The following is a 23,101-nucleotide window of genomic DNA, read 5'->3' on the forward strand; positions in this document are numbered from 1 at the left end:
TAGCTTAAATTTTTGTCTCATATAGACTAGAGTTAAATTTTTTAGCACTTGCATTATGTGGGGGTGATTTTTTCTTCTCAAACTTTTTTTATTCTCAAAATATTAAGCAGATATAATTATTTGTGTTGTATCTCTGTGGCAACAGTTAACTTTTTCCTAGTCTGCATTCACTAGTATGAAGACTTTTAGACTCAGCTGGTTAGGCCTTGACGGTTCTGCTTTCCAGTTTGGGCATAGATTGGTAAAATACTGGCCTGAAATTTCTTTCTATTGTTTGTATCCCTAGTGTTTGCTAGATTTTTATGGTATCAGCTTGTGGATTTATGTCTCTTGCCTGAAACCACTTTTTTCCTGCTATCATAAATCTTTTTTCTTTTATATTTAAATTTTTAATTGTTGTATTTATATCATATATAAAACATTATACATATTCAGATAAAATGGCTATTCTGTATTAGTTCTCTCTAAAACTATTCCTAAATGATTAATAGATTTTCCCCCTTTTGCCTGAATTTATCAGGACTAGAGTACACACTATGATCAGTAACAGCAGCCCAATATGAAAATTTACCTTAGTGTTTTATGAAACTATACATGACTATCTTAAACATTAGATAGTGCTTCCATTTTATGTGAATCATGAGTTTTTATTAATAAGTATTTGTCTTAAGGAAGCAAATATTATCTCCAGTTATCCACGGCTTTCAAAGTCACCACAACATCACAACTCAGGCATGCTGTACCTAACTAATGTCACTGCAAAAACTCTGAGTTTTTCTATTGTTATACTCCTTGTATCTTGTTGTCTCAATATAATACATGGTTTTACTAACCAGTAGAATTGTCTTGTGTATGTTAGCATCTTGCATAGTCTGGTAGTTTTAAGAAAAAATCATTGATCCTTTCCTCAGCACACTGTAATTGTAGGCCCAGGAATGTCTATTTCAATTATACCTAATATATTCTTTCTATGGTAAAGTGAAAAACTATTACTCAAACTGAATTCCAATGAATATAATTTCCTAGTAGTGACTGAGTGAAAACATAAATAAATAAACTAAACTAAACTGATGCAGATAAGCAAAGACACACTATCCCGTTTGGGAGTATTTACATGCATATTCATCTTCTAATGCCCCCTGAAAATCCTATCAGATAAAAAAAAAACTTGGTTTTATCTTCTTAATTCTATATTTCATGAGTTAGTTTTTCAAAAAAAGAAAAAAACACTTTTTTTCTTCCTGCAACATTTTTTTACACTAAAGGGAAAGAATGTTCATGTAATCTAAGAAGGGTATTTTGTTCAATGTTTGAGTTAATTGTGTTTTCAACAAAATTTTAAGTTACACACAAGCTCTTTGAACTTTAAGTTTTGTAGATTCAAGGCTATAGAAGAACTCTTAAATTTATGATGGAATATTTATCTTTTCTGAATAAACTTTTCTTGACATTTTCTCCTCCATATGTCTGTGAAGACAACCACTTACATGCTGTTGGTCTCTACTATCTAAATGAGAATAAAACATATATCACTGCATCTTTGTCTATTAGCATATCCACATCTACCCATATACATGCTTATCTTATTGATTCTTATTTTTTTATTTGCAATTAATTATATCATTGTATTGATATTAAAAGCTCTCAAATGCTAGGTGTGGTGATGCACCTGTAGTTCCAGCAACTTGGGAGGCTAAGAAAGGATTACTTGAGGCCAGGAGTTTGAGGCTATAGCACACTATGGCCATGCTTGTGAACAGACATTGCACCTCGAGGCTGAGCTATATAGTGAGTAAAAACCAAAAAAAAGCTCTCAGAGAATTTAGAATCTGAGATCCAGTATCACCTTAATTTTTCTCACCCTTCAATGTCTAGCTTAAATTCAACTTACTCCATAATCACTCCAAAGATACTCTCTGTTGAACCATCTTTATTCATATAATGCTGGTTTTATAAGGATGTTCTTCTTGCTTCCAAATTTTTTTACTGTTTTTTGAAAGTCCAACCCTATATGTCTTATTAAATCTTTATCCTATCTTGATTAGTCACCCCAACTCCAATGAATTCTCACAAATATTCTTATGCTTTCTTTTTGCTAAATTTTTGTTTGGAATAATAAATATAGGAAAAAATATATAATTATAAATATAAAAAAGTGTTTGATGACAAATACCTATGTCACTTTGCCAAGAAAAATTAATCGTATTCCAAGCATTAAAATAATGCTATTTTACTTTATAAAATGCTTATATAGGTGACAAATTTCTATGTCTTTTCCCCTATAGTTAGAAACATGGCACAAAACAATAACAGAAAAGGGAAGAACACATCATAAGAGTAGATTGGGTTGGATGAGGCCTGTGCTGCTTCCCGCATGGCTCTAGAAGGCCTGTGCTGCTTTCCACATGGCCACTTAATGATTTGTTTGTCAGATATTTTGTTTTGCTATTTTGCTAATCTTGCAAGAGAAGGGGAGGGGGAGAAGATTTTATATCTCTTGCACAAATGCTGAGTCTGTGTCAGGGAGCTATATTCCCATTCCAAACTAGTCAGAAAAAAAATGGCTGAAGGAATAAATCTAAAACAATAGGAAGGGTTAATTCATGACATGTTCCTCAACTTTTACTAAATCCTTCCATGTTCTAATCACTGTGCTCAGTATTATTAACACAAATGAAGAATCAGACTTTGTAATTCTCTCTGGTCTTCTATATATTATCTAAAATTACACTCTTATGCTTAATTATTTGGTTTGGTTCAACCAACATACTGTATGTTACATGTCTTTTGCATTCTGAATCTTTTCAGCCTTCTAGGATTAACTCCTCACACCATCCAGGAAGTATTGTGTTATTTTTACACATTGGCCATGACTTGGTCTTTTTATGTTTCAGAAGCGCCCTAATATACCACCAGCTGGAAACCTTTACATGTTTACCTATTTTTCAACCACTCGTGCAGAATTCTAATCTCCCAGTGTCTACCCTATAACCTTGACGCAAAATTGGCAATATTTCTTAAGGTACCATGTGGAGAAATTTAATCCTAAAGTGAACATGAAAAATGATGCATGTACTACCAATTTAAATGCTGCGCTTCATGAGTTCAGTTTGAAGGAAGAAAATATACATTGTTGCATAAACTCTGAATCTTTTTGGAGGAGAAAAAGAAACTGTACAAAAATTAGTAAGTTATTGTAAAGATTATAAAAGGCAATGCATTTATTGGTATTTATGATTAAATGTGATATAAAATGGACTATGTTAGGGAATCATATTTTAATTTTCATCAATGTGAATTTGGGTGTTATATTTTACTATACATAATTTCAAGTAATTCATAATATACAATTATTTGTTTTTGCTATAAGATGCTCAATAGAGAAGAAATAGTACTGCATATACTTATCAAAAAATGTACTGCATTCATATATTCACTCATGAATGTATCCAGTATTTCCTAAGCCTCTCCTATCTCTCTCAGGAGCTCTGCAAGGTTACTGAGATTAAAGAATGCTATAAATGGGCTTCGCTTCTCTGTACCTGCTTTTAAAGGGGCTTTCATGAAATTATTATTTGTTTGAAAATCAACAAGTCCCATTTTTCTTAGATTGGAAAAATGAGCTACATATTAATAAAGGAAACTCTGGTAACTTTATATGGTACCACTTACATCATTTTCTATTCTGACGATTGAGCAAATTAGCTAAGCTTCCTTAAGCAGGGCTCCTCATTTATTTATCCTTTTTGAAACCATAAATACCTGAATATGCCAGGCACAAGTTTAAGCACAAGTATATGAATTATCTCATGTTGTATTCTTATTGACAATGAGAATTAATATTTATTTCTCATTTGCAGATGAGGAAATTACAAAACAGAAGTTAAATCCACTGTCCAAAATTACTTAGGTTAGTAGAAATTAGACCCAGGATTTAAAACAGGCTTACCTGGGTAAAGTAGAGCCCAAACTCTTATTATGAAACCACCATACTTCCTCTGATGATGTTGGACCTTCCACACAGAGGTGTTTTGAGGATTCATTAGTAACTAAGAAAATATCTATGAGTTCTAATGAACATTACAAATGCAAGGCATGTATGCATTTATGATTTACTTGAACATATTGTTTCTCTAAAAAGTATTATTAATTTCAATGTAAATCTACATTCACTATAAGAAATTACCTTTTTCTTTTATATTTTGATTTATTCTTAAATAATTTTATATATATAACTATGTATTTACACTTACATAAAACAATTCAAAGTATAAAGATACATAAACACAAATTGAGCAAATCAAAAATCACGATATCAAAGAAACATTTTTTAACTCTCCATTTTTACTTGAAATAATATGAAAAGAAAGGAAAAGAAGGTTGTACATATTTAAAAACATACAAAACTGCCATATTTATTTTATTTTAGTTTTAAGTTATAAACTTATTGTCAACATCCGTGTGGCAAGAATTCAGATTGGCTTTTCTTGATCTGAGAATGTGTTATTTTCCCCTTCATTTCTGAAGAACAGCTTTACAAGCTACATATTTCATTACTAGCAGTTGTCTTCTAGCTCTACTTTCTTCTGGCTTCCATGGTTTCATGGACGTTTTTAATAACAAGAATAAATCTATTGTTATTCAACTTGGTATATCCATTGTAATTAATGCATCATTTCTCTCTGGCTGTTTTCAGTATTTTTAAATGGTTTATTTTCAAAAGTTGTTTATGATGTGTATTAGAGTGAATTTCGTTGGATTTCTTTGTGATCATTATATTCAAGAAATAGCCTCTTGGATCTGTAGGTATGTCTCTTTTGCCAAATTTGGGAAGTTTCCAGCTGTTATATATTCAAATACTCTTTCAACAACACTCTTTCCTCTCTCTTTCTAGGACTCTGATAGTATAAATGCTGGATATTTTCTTTTGTTTCTCAGGTCTCTGAGGCTTCAGTCATTTTAACTCTTCCGTCTATTTTTTCTACAGTTCAGATTGAATGAATTCTATTGTTCTTTCCTCAAGTTTATTGATTGTATCTCTGACTGCACTCTAGCCCATCCTATGAATATTTTTAATGTCGTCATTGTATTTTTAAATTATATCTTTCATTTATTTCTTATTTTACTAAAATTTTCTTGTTTCTTTTTTTGACATAATATGTGTTTGTTGAAGCATTTTTAATGAGAGCTGACTTTAATCTTTATCAGATAATCCCACCATCTGGTTGACTTTGTTATTGGCATCAATTGAGTGTCTTTTTTTCATTTAAGCTGTGATTTTCTTAGTTCTTGGTGTGACAGTTGATTTCCAATTGTACCATGAACAATTTCTTTAGTATGTAAGTAGACACTGGGTCCTGTGTAAATATTTTATTTTACTAGGGAGCTACCCTGCTGAGGTTTAGCATATGGGTTTTGCTCACTTTTGTGGGGTGTGGCTTAAATGGCAATTTAATTTCTGAGAATTAGTGTTGTTTTGTTCTGGTTGGTCTATCTGCTGCCATTAGGGCTTCCACTGGTCCCTGATGGTGCTGTCTAAAGAAAGGGGTAGAAGAGATTTCTTCAGGCTACTGGTTGCCTGATATCCCTTAGTATGTGGTAATGTCTTTCCTCCCAGTAACCCCTGTCCTGCCAGGGTGTCTGAGGAAGCAGGAGAGTTGTCCTGCAGGGATAAAGGTGTTTCCCACACCAGGTCACTCACTGTAACTGGATTCTCCCTGCCTGCCTCCTGCAGGAGAAAGGGCATTAAGGGAAGACCATACAGGCTTCCTGGGCCAGCCCTCTTGGTGTAGTTACTGCCACCTCTACCTTGAAGGACCATATCTTTCATTGTCATTGTCTCTTGCCTCATTATCAGGTTTATAGTTTTGCTTAGCAGACAGAAGAAAAGAGGTATAGGTCTATGGTATCTTGCTTGGTCAGGAAGTCCCATATTAACTTCCCTAATCATCAGAGATATAAATCCAGGAGGATGTGCAATTTAACAATTGCTAATCATCTTTCTATGCATTTTCAGGGTGCTTGATAATTATTGTCATCTTATTGAGAATAAGTATTTATTGAAAATAACAACCATTTACAAATTAGTTAGTAATCTAATTCTTTTTGTAAATGTATTACTTAGCATTTTCCATGTCGGGAAACTCTGGTTTCAGTTTTGCATAAATTGCATATTACAACATAACTCTTATAAAATTTAAATGAGTTAAGCTGGGTAAAAACCTGGAAACTTACCAGCAGAGATTATATTTATTTGTAATTACAGCTAAAGCCACTGGATGTGATCTCCTAACAGTGATCAGGTTTATGAATGGAGGAAGGATATTTATAGTAGCATCAATAAGTCTTTTAAGCTAGATCTGGCTTTGACGTTCAGGTTTCAATCTTTTAAAATATATTTACTAATAATTTACTATGTTCTAGTCTCTAGATAAGTACTAAGATGCAAAGATGAAAAGATAGACATGGTTCTGCCCCTCAGAACCCACATTATATTTTGGGGAAAAATAATTTTAAAATGAATTTATGAAGCATATAATTTCCATAACAGATAAAGTAAAATCAATGAAGAAACATTTAGGCAGGCTTCAGTCTAAACTGGATGTGTTCATTTTGGAAGGCACAGTTAAAAGAGAACATGCACTTTTGGAGTAAGGGAGAAAAAACAAATGTAGTGTACAAAATGGAGTAGTAAGCAATAAACTACTGACAAATGTATCTTTTACAGTTGTATAATTTTAAGTAAGTAGTTAATTTAACTCCTGTTAATCTCAATTTCCTATTCTGATGAAAGGAAAAAGTGATGTTCATCCTTCCCCAAAAGATGAAAATTGCTAGGATAATATTTATAATGCACTTAACACATTATAATGTATAAAATATATATTTAGGAAGTATTTACTCTTACCATTATAATTATTTAGAAAATATTTCAATTAGGTAAAACAGAGGATGGAATTCGAAGGTTAAATGAAAACAAGGTACTCACATTTTGATTTTATATTGTCCCAAATACGATGACAATGGCCACCCTTTATAACCTGAGGGAAACTTCACTGGGAGAAAAGTAAAAGGACTTTTTCCTCCTCTCCCATGATCTGCCAGCAAAACTTGACACTTTTGAGCATCCTTTCTTCCTTAAAATCTCTTCTACACTTGGCTTCCAGGATAGGATACTACATTGCCTCATTTTAACTCCTTCAATCATTGGATACTTTTCAGACTCCTTTGCTCATTTTTTGTTTGTTTGTTTTGAGATGAAGTCTCGCTCTATCATCCAGGCTGGAGTGAAATGGTGCAATCTCAGCTCACTGCAACCTCCGCCTCCCAGTTTCAAGCAAATTGTCCTACCTCAGCCTTCCAAGTAGCTGGGACTACAGGTGCATGTGACCACACCTGGCTAATGTTTTTGTATTTTAGTAGATACGGGATTTCACCATGTTGCCCAGGCTGGTCTGAAACTCCTGAGCTCAGGCAATCCACCCGCCTTGGCCTATCAGAGCACTGAGATTACAGGCATGAGCCACCATGCCCAGCCGCCTTCTAATTGTCCTCATTTGGCAATTCCTATGAGTTTTCCCTGCTCTGTTTCACTGTATTAGTGATTTCATTCAGAAACCAGGCTTTAAGTAGTGTGCGTGTGTGCGTGTGTGTGTGTGTGTGTGTGTGTGTGTGTGTGTGTGTATTTCTCAAAATCATAACTTTATTTCAGAAACTCTCCTCTACACTTTTAACTTACATTTCTAACTACTCAGTATGTCTTTTTGCATGTCATATAGGCATCTCATATGCAGTATAGCAAATATTGAGCTCATGAACTTTTTCCCATATTTGTTCTTTCAAAATCATTTTCATCTAAATTAATAAGAATTCAATTATTCCTCCTCTTTAGGAGAACAAACAAAACCACAAAGCTTTAATATCAGCTTTAATTTCTTTCTCTTACCATCCTTATTTAATAAGACAGTAAAATCTTTAGGGTTCAAAATGTATCCAGAACTGTTATAGCTTCCACTACAATTGTTGTGGGTCAAGCTGACATTATCTTTCACCTGGATTATGACAGTAGCCTGACTTCACCTGTTTTCCTAACAGCAATGTTAAACTTAAATGAGAACAAGTCACTCCTCTGCTCAACACCAACAGCTATCATCATTCTTAGTATAAGCCAGCAACAGTAAAAAGTCAACAAGTCCTTTCATAGTCTTTGCCTTCCCTCCATCTCACCTCTTCCTACTGTTCCTGTCAGTCACTCAGATCCAGTGAAACTGATCTCCATGTTCTTCATGCCTGCAAGCATACTTCATCCTGCGGGAAGTGGGTTGGACTTCTGCTCCCTTTGCCTCTACTTTCTCTGAGGTTTGTGCAGCTCCCTCCTCATCTACTCTTTGTTCTTCTTTGGGAGATCTTTGTTAACTGTTCTATTTAATTTCTTAATCTTCTTGTTACTCTGAAGAGATGCTCTGTGCTTTATAGTTTTTGTCACCACTTTTTATCATAACAAAATAACATTGTTAATATATTTATAGATTTATTACCTGTCTCTTGACATGAAAATCCAATTTCCATGAAGGCAAGTACTGTGTGTTTTATTCATCTTTATTCACTAGTACCTAGATCATATGCCTAGCAGATACTCAGTAAATATCTGTTAAATTTCTAAAATAATTAGTGTCTTCCAGATATACACAATATTATTTGTTATCATTATCAGATAAGTTATCTGGTTAGCATTTTTTAACATGTTGCTGTATTTACCTATAGCTTTTGGGAATATGAGCAAATTTCTGGACTCTGAAGACAGTTCACTTTCTGGTTCTTACCAGGCCACCTGGCTCCTTTTATTATTTCCTTCATCTGTATACAAATGTACTGGTAATGTCCTCCAACTAGACCATGTTATTTCACACTTTCTTTCCGTATATGTGTGTGTGTATGTGTGTGTGTGTGTGTGTGCGTGTGTGTGTGTGTACATATTTGTTGGTTGGTTTTCCTGTGGGGAGCTAATTATTTCTAATATTTATAATAATTATTATAAAAGATACGATATATAAAAATATTAGGATATATAATTTTAAAAGATAATAATTAAATGAACTTAAGCACACATACCACTCTGATCAAGAAATAGAATATTTCCATTAGCTTAAAAGTACCTTCTTTTCTTGCTCAGATCACAGTCAAGAACATACGCAATTTCTTCTCTGCCTTATCCTTCCTCACTGATAAGCATAATTTTCTTTTCTCTGTTAAACGTTCTATTTATTTATTTACTTATTTGTTTGTTTATTTTTTTAGATAAGTTCCCGCTCTGTTACCCAGGCGGAGTGCAGTGACACAATCAGTGCTCACTGCAGTCTCTACCTTGCGGGCTCAAGTGATCGTCCCACCTTTGGAGTTGCTGGGACTACAGGTGGCATGCATTATAATCCCAGCTACTAAAATTAGCTTGGCCAATTTAAAAATAATCTTTTGTAGAGATAGAGTTTCACCATGTTGCCCAGGCTTGCTTTAATTTTAGATAGATTTGCAAGATAGGCTTTAGGCTAATAAAGTATATTACTTAGATTTTCTTGTTTTAAAACTTTTAAAATGTGAGGTTGCTTTATCAAAGTGGCCTCAAAATTTGAGGAGGAAATGGAGATGGTTTAAGAGAAGACAGAAATGAGTAGTGTATTGAGGGTAATATAAAAAGATGAATTACTCTAAATGAACATGGTCATTTGCAAAGACAAGAAAAATAATATGAAAATGTCACTGGAGAATGGTGAGGCTGGCTTATAATCATTCACCATTACCTACTCACAACAACCTTTGCAACCAATTCCTCTTTTTCTCTCATTATACGTATTTCTAAGCTTGGACCCAGCCTTGTTCTGTCTTTCGTCTTTTCTTTTTCTGGCCATTTGCTCTGGACTGCATTCTTGCATTCTCTATCTTTATGCATAGTGAGTTGATCATTTCTTTGTTTCTCACACCATACCCAAAGCTTGGTCCGCAGTCACACTTTGCTCCATGCTCAAGTGACGTGGGCTAACCTTACCTGCCTCCAGCCAAACTATTTACACCTGGTTCAGCTTGTGCCAGAATCCTGAAACTTTCCACTACCCTGTAGACTTTTAGGTACACTATGCTAATATGGACTTTAGCCTTCTCAAACGAACTTATTGTTAAAAATGGACTGTGGAGTGATGTCAGTAAGATGGCAAACTAGGCATTGTCACTCTCCAGTCTCATTTACAGATATGCTATTGGCAACTATCCACAGAAAGGATAACTCTGAAAATGTCCTAAAACACAAGAATAAGACTGAGACATCCCCTTGATGTCTACATCAAGTGCTACAGTACTACAGAACTGGGAAAACCACAATGAGTAAAATTTTATACCTGTTAAGATGGCTTTTATAAAAAAGATGAAAGATGTTGAAGAAAGGGAACTCTTGTAATTTGTTAGTGAGAATATAAAATAGTACACTCATTATGGAAAACTGTGGAATTTTCTCAAAAAAAAAAATGGAGCTACTACAGGACTCTGAAATTCTACTTCTGGGCAAATATCCAAAGGAATTAATATTCATATGTTGAAAGGATATCTGCACTCCCATGCTCACTCCATTATTCACAGTAACTGAGATACAAAATCATCCTAAGTGTACATTAATGAGTAAATAAAGAAAATGTAGTCTGTATAAAAAATGGGATACTATTCAGCCTTTAAAAAGAAGGAAAGTCTGTCATTTTCAACAACATGGATGAACCTACAGGGCATTATACTGAGTGAAGTAAACCAGGAATAGAAAGACAACTGCTGCATCATCTCACTTACAGTTACACTAAAACAATTGAACTCCTAAAAGTAGAATGGGGAATGACAGTTATCAGAAGTATATATAGCAGAAGTAGTTTTGAGATCTATTATACAGCAAGGTGAGTATCGTCAATAATAGTGTATTATGTATTTCAAAATAACTGAGTACATTTTAAATGTTTCACCATAAATATGATAGGTAATGACGGTTATGTTGGCTCACACCTATAATCCCAGTGCTTTGAGAAACCAAGCTGGAAAGATCACTTAAGTCTAGTAGTTCCACCCCAGCCTGAGCAATATAGTGAGCCCAAGTCTCTACAGGAAATTAAAAAAAAAAACAGTCTGGCATGGTGGGACATGCCTATAGTCCAAGCTACTCAGGAGGCATCAATATGGGAGGATCACTTGAGTGTGGGAACTTGAGACTGCAGTGAGCTGTGACCATGCCACTGCCCACCAGCCTTGGTGACAGACTGAGACCCTATCTCAAAAATAAAATTAATTAATTAAGATCATGGATATGTTAATTAAATGGAGTTAAACATTCCACATTGTGTATATATATCAAAATACATCACATTTCACATCCGATAAATCTATACACTATGATTTGTCAATTAAACATAGCATTAATTTCAAAAGAAATTTTTTAAATAGACTGTGACTTTTGACTGAAATATGTACCTTCCTTACAGGATTGTAAACTCTTTGTTTTCTTTATTTCCAGTCCTAGTTCATTTCTAGTTTATTGCTTTTCACATAGCTTTGCTCAGTAAATGCTTGCTAAATTAAAACAGGAATGAATGAATGCCAAAGGTAAAGTATCATAACCCAAATGGATTTTTCCAGTGACTGGCAATTTAGAACAACTTTTCAAAGATTTAAAATTGTATTTCTGAATTCACTTTACACCTCCTGTATTTTCTGGCTCTGTGACCCTGGACAAGTGGCTTACTGTCTCTGACTCTCAAACCATTCATCAGTAAAATGAGAGATAATAACAACTTACCTCATTGAATTGTTGTGAAAATTAGATACGTACAGTGCCTGGTACCAACTTAGCATTAAAAAAAGCTATTATAAGAAGCTATTACAGTGAATGGCACTTAAGTAAATCTGCTAGGTTGTTCTATTTTTAAATGCCATCCTTTTAAAACTAATTTGCTTGCACTCATTTGTTTTCCTTGAGTGCAAAGAAATGTTGCATCTGTCTAGATTCTTAATACACTCTACCAAATTAATTAGAAGAGATGTATCCTTCACTACATTAATAATAGCAAGTCACACTATAGAAATTTGAAATATTATTGCCTTATCAATTTTTCTTGAAATAGGCAGTGGAGTATGTCTATTACATATAGAAAGAGTTTCCTTTAAAACCTAACCATGGGAGCATTTTTCTATTTTGTATTTGCAAAAAAAAAAAATCTATTTTTTTCTTGAACACCACTTTTCATGTAGCAAGAAGAAAAAGGGTTACTGCACTAATATTTTTAAGCTTTTGGTCTGGTTATGCATAATCTAATTTTTATACAGTCTGCACAAATTGTAGCCACTTTGTCAATGTCTTATTATTTTTTTCTCTTAACAATACAATGACAATGATTAATTTCTAAACAATGGTAAACAAAAAAAAAAACCTTAGCTTGAAAGTGATTAAAACAGAGTTGCAAACTGTATGAGGACTGACACTAATTTATACACATAATAATATACCACACACACCCTATGAATGGAATGAATGGTACATCTAAAATATTCCTGTAGAAATAATAGAGAGCAAGATAATTTGCCCCACTGAATTTCAGTAAATATATTTCCTAGACCTGGTTACATTTTAATTGGTAAAACAGTGACTATTAGTAACCACATGTGAGAAGGTTAATGAATTTTAAAGTTTAGATTTCAATATAAACAGAAATAACTTACTTTTTAGAAAATATTCTTATAAAATGCTAATTTTTTTTTTCTTTATGACTGTGCTAAGTCTGTATAATGAAATCAGGCTTGGGCTATTTTATCACATGCAAATTTGATCATGAACAAAATGAACAATATTCATCTTGGCTAGGGACATTTTTCTTATTTTAGGGTAAAAATTTACTTGTTATAGTAAGTATCTCTTGATTAGAGCTTTGAAGTAAGCAATGAAAATTAAACCTAGATATTTATTTATTTTTTATTGGATATGTTTTTGATATACATATTTAGCCCATAATATAGTAACTAAACAAACAGGAGCATTCTGAGATGCCTTGTTGTTGCGGGGAGATGTGTAACAATATAATCAAAAGTTTTGATGCTGCACAAAAAAGGACTCACTTTCAGTTTAAAGTCTATCCAATAAAAATAGAAAGACAAGAGAGTACATGGGGTTGGAGGTCTGCCAGAGGAGACCATGATTTCTATAAATGATAGACTATAGACTAAAAAAATATTATTTACAAAAACTCAACAATACTGTTAAATTGTTAAAACAATTAAAATGGAAGTATGCCGCTGCTCCTCATCAAGTGAAGATGAAGAAACAAAGCTATGACCAAAAAAACAAACAAAAGTCTCTCAAAGAAGATATAGTGTAACATTTCATGCAGAATAGCATTGATATTTACAGACAGAGGAAAAAAATACTGTTTAGAAATTAGATTATTTTTTAGAGCAGTCAGGTTTATAGGAAAAAAAAAAAAAAACCTCAGTGAGAAGTGCAGTCAGCTTCTGTATACCCTCTCTTCCATAACTTAATTTTCCCTTGCTATTTACATTTTACATTCGTGTGGTACATTTGTTATAATTGATGAGTTGTTATTGATAGATTAATATTGTTATCAATAATTAAGTTATCAATAATAGATAACTAGAATCAATAATAGAAAGTTATTCTTTTTTAGTGGTGTCTCTGCCAGGTTTTGGTGTCAGGATGATGTTGGTCTTATAAAATGAGTTAGGGCACTAGTCAAGAGTGGTCCTCTTTCAATGCTCCTATTCAGTATAGTTTTGGAAGTTCTAGCCAGAACAATCAGGCAAGAAAAACAAATGAAGGATATTCAATTAGGAATAGAGGAAGTCAAATTGTCTCTATTTGGAGACGACATGATTGTACAATTAAAAGATTCCATTGCCTTAGCCCAAAATCTCCCTAAGATGATAAGCAACTTCAGCAAAGTCTCAGGATACAAAATCAGTGTGCAGAAATCACAAGCATTCCTAAACACCAATAACAGACAATTAGGGAACCAAAGCATATGAGAACTCCCATTCACAATTGCTACAAAGAGAATAAAATACCTAGGAATACAACTAACAAAGGATGTAAAGGACCTCTTCAAGGAGAAGTACAAACCACTGCTCAAGGAAATAAGAGAGGACACAAACCGATGGAAAAACATTCCATGCTCATAGTTAGGAGGAATCAATATCGTGAAAATGCCATACTACCCAAAATAGTTTATAGATTCAATTCTATTCCCATCAAGCTACCATTGAGCTTCACAGAACTGTAAAAAACCTCCTTAAACTTCATCTGGAACCAAAGAAGAGCCCACATAGCCATGACAATCCTAACAACAACAACAAAAAAAGCTGGAGGCATCAAGATACCTGACTTCAAACTATACTACAAGGCTACAGTAATCAAAACAGCATGATCCTGGTACCAAAACAGAGATATAGACCAATGAAACAGAACAGAGGCCTCAGAAGTAATACCACACACCTGCAACCATCTAATTTTTAACAAACCTGACAAAAGCAAGCAGTGGGGAAAGGATTCCCTGTTTAATAAATGGTGTTGGGAAAACTGACCAGCCATGTGCAGAAAGCTGTAACTGGACCCCTTTGTTACACCTCATACAAAAATTAACTCCTGGTGGATTAAAGATTTAAACATAAGACCTAACACAATAAAAACCCTAGAAGAAAACTTAGGCATTACCATTCAGGACATAGGCATAGGTAAGGACTTCATGACTAAAACACCAAAAGCAATGGCAACAAAAACCAAAATAGACAAATGGCATCTAATTAAACTTAAGAGATTCAGCACAGCAAAAGAAACAATAAATCAGTAGAGTGAACTGGCAGCCAACAGAATGGGCAAAAATTTTTGTGATCTACCCATCAGACAAAGGGCTGATATCCAGAATCTATAGAGAACTACAAGTTTACAAGAAAAACAACAACAACAACAAAACATCAAAAAGTGGGCAAAGGATATGAACAGACACTTCTCAAAAGAAGACATTTATGCAGCCAACAAACATGAAAAAATGCTCATCCTCACTGGTCATTAGAGAAATGCAAATCAAAACCACATTGAGATACCATCTCATGCCAGTAGAATGGTGATCATTAAAAAATCTGGAGAAAACAGATCCTGGAGAGGATGTGGAGAAATAGGAATGCTCTTACACTGTTGGTGGGAGTGTAAATTAGTAAACCATAATGGAAGACAGTGTGGCTATTCCTCAAAGATTGAGAAATAGAATACCATTTTACTCATCATCCCATTACTGGGCATGTACCCAAAGCATTATAAATTGTTCTATTATAAAGACACATGCACATATGTTCATTGTGGCACTGTTCACAATAGCAAAGACTTGGAAGCAACCCAAATGCCCATCAATGATAAAGGGGATAAAGAAAATGTAGCACATATATACCATGGAATACTATTCAGTCATAAAAAAGGATGAATTAATATCCTTTTCTGGGACACAGATGAAGCTGGAAACCATCATTCTCAGCAAAGTGACACAAGGACAGAAAACCAAACCCTGCATTTCTCACTCATAAGTGGGTATTGAACAATGAGAACACATGGACACAGGGAACATCACACACTGGAGCCTACTGTGGGGTGCATGGGCTAGGGTAGGGATAGCACAGGTTGGGGGATTGGACAGGGATAACATTAGGAGACATACCTAAATAGGTGATGGGGGGATGAATGCAGCCAACCACCATTGCATGTGTATACCTATGTAACAATCCTGCACGATCCGTACATGTACCCCAGAACTTAAAGTATAATAAAAAAAGTATAATAAAAAAAGTTCTGCAATGTTTTTTGAATTCTAGAAAATTATTCATATATTTAGAGCTCTGTGTATGCCTAGAACTCTTGGCATCTCTACAAAGATACGAGAAGACCTTAATATCTGAAACTGAAGATCCATCCTAATAAAAAGTGAACGCTAGGACAGAGGTGTCAGTTCCTTTCCTGAGTGTTCAAGTTGTGCTCCAATATACATGCATGCATACATAGCTTCTCAGAAAAGTTTGTGAGAGTTATTGGTTCCAAGTGTTTAATATATGTCCTACCAGTATTAGACCACTAATACATATAAGTATAGACTTTAGTGGTCATGCATGACAGGACATTTAAAACATTAGCTGGAAAAGTCACTGGGCAGTCTACAATCAACAACAAAAATAAACACTAACAAAATAAAATCCTGTGGAGGAAGAGAATCTGATTTCCTCAATTATCACATTATATTACTTAAATATCCAGTTTACAACAAAATAATACATGAAAGTAAACAAGATAATATGACCCATACACAACAAAAGGCATCAATAAAATGCCTGAGAAAGCAAATACATAGGAGTAACTATACAAAGTTTAGATCAGCTATTTTAAATATGTTTGAAGAATTATAGGAAAATATGTAAAAGAACTAAAATAAATTACAATATTGAAGCCTCATCAATGAAGAAGGAGAAATAATAAGACAAAGTAATTAGAAATTCTTGAGTTGAAAAATACAATAATTGAACTAAAATTTCCATAGGGATTATGAAAGACTTAAGCAGGCAGAAAAGAAGAATTAGCCAAACTGAAGACCACAGGATTTGTTTTTGTTAGTGTTTATTTTTATAGTTGTTGATGGTAGACTGTCTAGTGACTTTTCTAATTAATCTTTCAAATGTTCTGTCATGTTTGACCACTAAAGTCTATACTTTCGTGTGTTAGTAGTCTAATAGTGGTAGGACATACATTTTCTTAAACACTCGGAACCAATAACTCTGACAAGCTTTTCTGAGAAGCTATGTATTTATTTTGTGTTTCTGGAACTGAAAGAAAAAAGAGTAAAGAAGAATATAAAGATTTGTAAAGACATTTAAGCCACCATCAAATATTCCAACATTTGCATAATGGGAATTCCTAAAAAGGAGAGAAAGAAAGAGACACACACAGAGAGAGAGAGAGAAGGGGGAAAGAGAGAGAGAGAAAGAGGAAGGAGAATAGAAATATCTAAAGAAAGAATGTCCATAAACTTCTGTAACATAATGAAAACACTAAACAGCACAATCCACAAGCTCACTGAATGATAAATAAGACACAAAGACATTCACACCTAGATGTATTTAACTAAACTGTTGAATGACAAAGATGAAGAGAATAACAAAAACAGAAGAAGCAATTTATTGCTTCTTAGCTTAATAGCTGATATCTCTGCAAAAATTATGGAAGCCAGAAGATAGTACTTTGATATATTCAAAGTTCCAAAAGAAAAGGACCTTCAAGAGAAAAATTGCAGAGCCAGATATTGTTCAAAAATTAAGGAGAAATTAAGACATTCCCAGGTAATAAAAAATTGAGAGGGTATTTCAGTAACTGCGGTGATTACAAGAAATATAAAAGAGGGACCCCAAGGAAGATATGAAAGCACATTAGAAAGAAAATCAAATCCACATAAATAAAGAGTATCAGCAAATGTAACCACAGAGGTAAGTACAAAAGAATATACAAATGTATTTTTGTTTGTAGCTTTCTAAAAATCAACTATAGTATTTAAATGACAATTTAAATACTTTTTAGATTTAAAGGACAAGGAATGATTATAAGTCTTTGTTGAGTACACAGTGAATAAATATAGATTTTCATGGCAATAACAGCATAAAGGTGGAGGGAAGTTAGTTAAATAGTAGAAAACTTATCACATATTATGAAAATTAAATATGAACACAAAAGACTAAGACATATAGAAAACACACAATAAAAATCAGACACAAATCTTATCTATTAGTGATAACATTAAATGTTAATGGAATAATTGCTCAAACTAAAAGGCAGTGATAAGCTGGATTAATCAAACTGCAGGGCCTGATTATATACAGTTTATAGGAAACCTGCTTTAGATTAAAAGGCATAATAGTTTGAAAATAAAAGGACAGGAAAAGATACACCTTGGAAAGTGTGGCTTTACAAATATTAGACTAAATAGACTACATGGAAAAAATTGTTACTGGAGACAAAGGTGTACATTTTACTATGATAAAAAGTCAATCCATTATAAAATACAACAATTTTAAACATAAATGCAGCCTAATAGCAGAGTCCCAAGATCCATGAAGGAAAGGCTGACGAAAGAGGAAATAGACAATTCAACAAGAATATTTGGAAACTTCAATAACCCAATTTCAGTAATGGATAGGAAAACTAAATATCAGATCAACAAGAAGTCAGAATGCTTTAACATTGCAAACTAAACAAAATTAACAGAAATGTATAAAACAGTCCTGCCAACAACAGAGAAGTACATATTCTTCTCAAGTGCACTTGGAACATCCTCTGAGATAAACCATGTTAGGCCACAAAACATGTTTTAATAAATTCGAAAGGATTGAAATTATATAACATAGGTTTTCCAGTGACAGTAGAATTAAATTACAACTTAATAAAAAAGAAAATATGGAAATTTACAGATATGTGCAAATTAAGCAGCACCTTCCTCAATAAGCAATGGATCACATAAGAAATCATAATGTTCATTAGAACAGTACTTTGACATAAATGAAAACCAAACCATACATATCAAAATTTATGGGATTCTCATAATTGCTTAGAAGGGAAATTTATAGCTGTAAATGACATATTAAAAATATATTAAATTAATAATCTTTAATCTCAGGAAACTGAAACAAAGGAACATTATATGGGCAATATGGGGATGTTTCTAAAAAATGCACAATAAATTTGAAAAGAAGTTTATTTTCCACAATGAAAAAACACTAAATTTAGTGACTTGAAATCAGAATAATGTCTAGCTCTAAAAGTATAAATTATCCTTCAACAGGAGCCAAGCACATAAGCTTGTACAAGTATAAAATGGCTTGGATCCTGACACAAAAATAAAACTATTTTATATAAGTAAATAGTAAAGTAAATTACCATTTAATTTATATAAATTTGTTGGAAATTAAGAAGAAAACACTAAAAGATAAAGTTTACAAAAAGGTAAAGATATTCACTTAAACCACCAAACAGTTGATGATAAAATATGTTTATAACAACGTGGAAGATAAGTTAGGCAAGGAGAGAAAGTCCTGTCTACAAGGACTTTTAAATTTGCAACAAAATTTCAATCTACAGCTTAAAAATATCAAACTTGTGGAACAGAAATATTTGAATCATTTATATTTGTCAGATAAGATTTTTAATAGATAAGGCAGGAAATTAATGTTTCCTTTATTGAATCATATGACTGTATGATATATATTAAATATAGTCATCTCTGTTTTAAAAAGGAAATTCTGTTAACAAGTGTCATGCATATTGTCACTATAATCATTCATTATATAGGTATAAATGCCATAGAACATAGATTATAGAACTGTTAAATAGGACACAATAAATTTAACAATTTTTTTTCCTTTTTTTTTTGACATACTCATTGGTTATACAATGGAAAAATTTTATAAAAATTTTCTGAGATAAGCATTCCGCCGGTTTCGCTATGGTGGCAATTCCCCCAGACTCCTGGCAGCCACCCAACGTTTGCTTGGAGACCAGCATGGGAATCATTGTGCTGGAGCTGTACTGGAAGCATGCTCCAAAGACCTGTAAGAACTTTGCTGAGTTGGCTCGTCGAGGTTACTACAATGGCACAAAATTCCACAGAATTATCAAGGGCTTCATGATTCAAGGGGGAGACCCAACAGGGACAGGTCGAGGTGGTGCATCTATCTATGGCACAGTTTGAAGACGAACTTCATCCAGACTTGAAATTCACAGGGGCTGGAATTCTCGCAATGGCCAATGCGGTGCCAGACACCAGTGGTAGCCAGTTCTTTGTGACCCTTGCCCCCACCCAGTGGCTCGACGGCAAACACACCATTTTTGGCCGAGTGTGCCAGGGCATAGGAATGGTGAATCGCATGGGAATGGTAGAAACAAACTCCCAGGACCGCCCTGTGGACGACGTGAAGATCATTAAGGCATACTCTTCTGGGTAGACTTGCTACCCTCTTGAGCAGGTCTTCTGAGATGGCCCCAGTGGACAAGGTTTCTCATGACACAGAATGACATGTAATGCTACATTTCATTTCGGCTTTGCAAATCATGAAGCTCAGGAAGCCTGGGGTCTTGGGTGAGTTAGAGATGGAAGTACATTTTAATTGGATGCTTCTTTTATCTTCCCCCAGTGCCTAGGTTGACAGAGCATTTGCACAATGCCCCTGTGTCTCGATACGTTACTACTTACTGCCGATGACCCATAATGCCCCATCTTGTGCATGTGTGCTCTGATACACTTCAAACAAAATGTAGCAGACACTGTCATTTCTCAGTGGTTTTGCCTAACCAAACTTTTTCCTAAGGAGATTTATATTCTGGCCTACACTGCAGTCCTTGATGGCTGACAGCCACAGAATTCCAAACCAAGTAGTGTCTGTTAGCCCTCTTAACTCTGTGCACACCCTATTTCAGCCTCTTGCATTTGTTCTTCTAGGGAATGTATGCGTCTCTATATATATTTTCCCTCAAAACAAGAACATCACCAGTGCTGTTTCTGATACTTAGACACCCCACACAAAGCCACATTGAATTTTTGCCAAATGAAAAACACTTCCAACAATCAAGTTTCTAAGAAGGTGTCAAGTGGGAAATAATAATGTGTAATAATCATGACATTAATTTATAAAAAGGAAGCAGAAGCATTGACCATCTTTTTCTCAAAGAGGAGAAATCTGTGGTGACCACAAGGACAGACTATGAATCTTCCTTAAGCAGTAGTCATCTCAGAAAGGAGAAGTGCCACTCAAGTTGTTTTAATCTAAGACTTTAGTGACATTAGGTCCAACATTTTTATATGTTCAGTTTTTTATGTATAAAAATAACTTTCTGGATTTTGTGGGGAGGAGTAGGAGAGGAAGGAAGTTAATACCTATGTAATACATAGACACTTCCAAAATAAAATGCCATTGATGGTGGAAAAAAATTTTTTCTTCTGTGCTGTTAACTTTTTTTCTAGTTTATCCTGAGGAAAAAAGTAATGGACAGAATAAAAGAATTTAAATGAAAGGAAAATAATAGCAGTGAGAGTTACATTTGCACAATGATCATATACTGCATAAAAATAAGCTAAGTATGAAACTGAAGAAAATGAAAACCTTATGTAATTTAACTATTCTGTTATAAAAATTTAAGTTGAAATTAACATTTTTCATTTTACAAAAAAAAACAACACATTTTTTACATTCCTCTAACGTTAATCAAGTCAAGACATTAATTAGAATCAACAGTGTTATGTAGATTGACTATAAAACTAAAATAATTATTTTTCATATTGATAGTTAAATCTTTTCAGTTTATTGAACACTTCTTTGAATCTGATGTTAATAATCATATGTTCACAGAAGAGACACTAAATGTTCTTTTCTTAGACAACATAGCATTAAAACCTTAAAACTTCAATGCAGATACAAATATAGAAATATTAATTTGAATATTTGATTACTGAATATTCAATAAAAATTTAGTGCACAAGTTGAGATATTAGTATAAAATTCATGCCAAATATTTAAAAAATAGTACTACAAAATGTAAAATAGCTCACTAGTAATTTTATATTGATTACATGTAGAAATGATATTATTTTGGATATGTCAGGTTAAATAAAATATATCACTAAGAATAATTTCACCTGCTTTTTTTTTATTATGACAACTAGAAAATTTAATATGACAGATGTGCTCCGCTGTATATTCCTACTGGATAGCGCTGGTTTATAAAATGCCTGTATTTCTATTAAAGATATTTAAGTGTCCCTTTTCATCTTCAAGTATATCTCATGTTTTCAATTATTACTTATATATTGCCAGTTAATAATAATTTGGTAAATTCTTTTGTTCATTGCTAACCACCTGGATCTAGAGGACAGAAATTTGGAATCGCTAAATTATTTCATAGCATCTTTTTCAGAATTCTCAGCTTTAATTATCTCAAATGAATGTTAATTCTATTATTTTACATAACTTGGTAGTTTTTTTTGTTAAGTAATACATAGTCAAAATCAGATTTTGTGATTTACAGTCATTTATCTGTTATATAACTCCATAAACTCCAGTTAGCTTTTCTGTCTTTCATCTTGCTCTGAATACAACATTGAAACATTTGTTGTTTTTGAAATTCTCTGATAGCCTTTCATTTGGGGTTTTGATTCAATTTTTGTAAGCCTGTGATATTTATATTGGTCCTTAGTCAATGATGCTCCTTCCATTTTGGGATCTGTAATTATTTGGTTTCTTCTGTGGGTTTTAATATCTGGTATATAAAATGCCTTAAATGCAAGGACACAGGGAGGGGAACATCACACACCGGGGCCTGTTGGGGGTTAAGAGGGCTAGGGGAGGGATAGCAGGGGGTATGGGAATTGGGGAGGGATAACGTTAGGAGAAATACTAAATGTAGGTGATGGGGGGGATGGATGTAGCAAAGTACCGTGGCATGTGTATACCTATGTAACAATTCTGCACAATCTGCACATGTACCCCAAAACTTAAAGTATAGTAATAAAAAAAAAGAAGCCTTAACTGACATTGTCACACAATCCATGTGTGTTATCAGACTTCTACCAATGGTTAGCCTTGCTATTCAATCAGGCAAATGTCTGATCACTCTTAATTGGTTGGATATTTTATATCTGTTGAAATATTTTATATCTATTGAAATTCAGCCAATGGTTTGCTTCTAGAAACTGGATTTTATTTCATACTCCCTATGAATTGTCAACCTTCCATGGCTTTCTTTTTAACAAGAAGTTTGTATAGCCATGCTAAACTGAAAACAAATATCAGTAAGTTTTATGCACACTTATCTTCTGCCATTTTCTATAGTACAAATAGGTACTTGGTCTTGACAAACCTCTAGAACCAATAGACCTGAGACTGTTTCATCTTGGGAACTCCTGTTCTTTAGAGTGTTAATTGTGTATTTTCTTTAATAAAGTTTTCGCTTAGTCTAAAGCTGAATCAATTTGACAGCTTTTTATTTCTCCTAAGT

General features: G+C 33.6%; 1 pseudogene across 1 annotated transcript; it reads left to right on the forward strand.

Annotated features, from left to right (window-relative positions):
* Positions 1-19,536: 19,536 nt before the first annotated feature.
* On the forward strand, positions 19,537-21,029 carry LOC116559913 (annotated as a pseudogene). The gene has a single exon (XR_004272685.1). The product of XR_004272685.1 is annotated as a peptidyl-prolyl cis-trans isomerase-like 1 pseudogene (transcript).
* Positions 21,030-23,101: the final 2,072 nt, after the last annotated feature.

The sequence above is a fragment of the Sapajus apella genome, unplaced genomic scaffold (genome assembly GCF_009761245.1).
Source record: "Sapajus apella isolate SASKATOON/1434 unplaced genomic scaffold, GSC_monkey_1.0 scaffold24, whole genome shotgun sequence".
Taxonomy (NCBI): Eukaryota; Metazoa; Chordata; class Mammalia; order Primates; family Cebidae; genus Sapajus; species Sapajus apella.